The 2,336-nt window shown below is 37.8% G+C and overlaps 1 long non-coding RNA gene across 1 annotated transcript in view; it reads right to left on the bottom strand.

The window, feature by feature from the left end:
• Nucleotides 1–1,085: 1,085 nt before the first annotated feature.
• The window catches only part of LOC106013166, a 2,558-nt gene continuing 1,307 nt past the window's right edge, over nt 1,086–2,336 (bottom strand). Inside the window, exon 2 of the long non-coding RNA XR_001185261.2 lies at nt 1,086–1,371. This is a non-coding gene — a long non-coding RNA (uncharacterized LOC106013166). The remainder of the gene's footprint in view (nt 1,372–2,336) is intronic.

Raw genomic sequence — 2,336 nt, 5'->3', positions numbered from 1 at the left:
TTCCTTCCTTCCTTCCTTCCTTCCTTCCTTCCTTCCTTCCTTCCTTCCTTCCTTCTTTCCTTACATACTTACGTTCTTAGTTTTGTCCCCGTCGTTTTAAGCAAGCACAATTCTGAAATTATGCAAAGTGAGCCCAAAAATATGAAATTATGCGATTCTGTTCATTTTAACCAAGAATGATAAAGGACAATAATCAAATATTATTTAAAAAATGGTTCAAATTTTGCTAAATTATGCCGGGTGCATAGAACCAAGGGAACAGAGTTATGGGGTCTCTTTCACTCCTTCGATCCATCTTTTATCTTGGCCTTCCTTTTGCTTCGAAACCGTCGAATTATTGAACTTGACAGTGTAAATTAAACGTGCTTTTATAGTTATAGACTTAGTTAGTACTTCCAAACGGATTACGGATGGTTAGATTCAGATAATATTATCGAATCTGTGTATTTCACAACTACTTCATTGCATTGAAAATTTGATGACTGTTTGATCAATACTAGTGTATATAATTTCGAAAGGGGTCACATTTAAAGGGAATTATTTCGGTCAACCTTAACAACACTTGGAGCAAAATCAACCACTGTATTCGAGAAATGTCAAGTTAAAAAAAAATTCAAATAAAATTGTGAATCGCAAAACTTCACATACATTTGTGCGTTGCCGAAAAATATTACATATATATGTCATTAGCATTGTCTACCAAACCCAGGGAAGATGGCGGCTATCTTAATCGTCTATTCCTGGTGGAGCATAATTTATCTCCTGCCAAGTTTGAATATACCGCTAGGAATTTTGATAAACCTGTGGCATGTTTCTGGGTCGATTTTCAGAGCTTCTTGTTCCACTTTGAGACAGTATCAACCGTTCGATTTTTGTGGATTGTTTCTGCCTTTTGAAAACAACCACAAAAAAACACGCACTCACTCACTCACACTCCCGGACACAGACACACACGCATAGACACGCACACGCACACACACAACACACACGCTCACACACACACACACACACACACACACACACACACACACACACACACACACCCACACACGCACACATAGATAGACAACGCAAACACAAAGATGTCAGGCAGTAGATCTAGATTTATTCAGAAGTCCACGGCTGGTAACGTGTTCAGGTTACAAGACACATATGAAGAGCTTAGCTGTAATAGCAAGATACAGAGAAGCCTCCCATGGCTACGTCACATTTTTGTTGGCCATAACGGCTCTTACAGTCGCTGTACCAGTCGTTGAATTTGCTGTTACAGCTGGAGAATGACATAGCACTGGCAGCGGCGATCAGAGCCAGGACGACGAGAACGACAAAGACGGTGTTGTTCATCTTGATTGATTGGTGTTGAGTTGAACACTGGAAAAAGCAAAGATAAAAAAAACTACAATAAGAAAGTATAAACGGTTTCACTCCTATTAATGGATACTGGGAAATTTGCTTACAGTAAAAACATACACGATTAAAGCATTATGAAATTATGCCATATTATGTGTCACGACGCGGTGGAATCAGGCTCTCGTCAATCTTTGGGCATGTAGAGTTATTGGTATCATCTTATAGCCTGTCCATTTGTCTTGCTTTGAATGGAAAAAAATCTGTCAAATAGAAGTCGAGATATTTGCAAATGAAGGAGGTGGGGGTCGCCTGGTTTCAGAGGTAAAAGTAGTGAGAAAATGGCCGCCAAAGATGAGTTATTTCCTCAGCTTGAGTGTCCGTGGAAACTGAAAATTTACATTTTTTGTGCCTTTAATCAGCGTTTTTCAGTAAAAATCCTCCCAGAAATGTGTTCTATAAATGGGCATGAAAAGTACTGAGTCAAAAAAAAAAATTCGACTAATATCTACGGACTTGAGGAGAAATGCCAGTTTCTTCACTTTCATTATTTTGGTTAGTGCCTGATTTCACCACACTGCCTCACATATTTGACAATCAAATGCAGATATAAAAATATACCGTTTGTCATATTTTTTTAATGCCTCAAATGCCGTTTAGAAGTGCTGCAGTCTAACCATTAGACATGAGACGAGTATACCAGAAAGGAAGTAAAAAGCTGGCAATTTTACAGTATTGTAAGCGCTTTCCAACCCTTTTTAGACTCAAATAAATCATTCTGAACTTGTGGAAATAGTACAGCAATTTCTTCTTTGATGAAACTTGTTTATAATCGAACATTTTCTTCTGCCTTCAAATCTGTGAATAGAAGCGAAGGGAACCTCTTGTGCTATTAAACTTGATAAAGTAGAAAATGGAATCTTCTTTTCTTTCAAACTTATCAGTAGTAGAAAGTGAAATTTTATTTTCCGCCCAACGTATAGATAAAA

Source organism: Aplysia californica, unplaced genomic scaffold (genome assembly GCF_000002075.1).
Source record: "Aplysia californica isolate F4 #8 unplaced genomic scaffold, AplCal3.0 scaffold00695, whole genome shotgun sequence".
Taxonomy (NCBI): domain Eukaryota; kingdom Metazoa; phylum Mollusca; class Gastropoda; order Aplysiida; family Aplysiidae; genus Aplysia; species Aplysia californica.
Note: the sequence above shows the minus strand (reverse complement) of the source record. Positions and strands in the feature narration are given on the sequence as shown.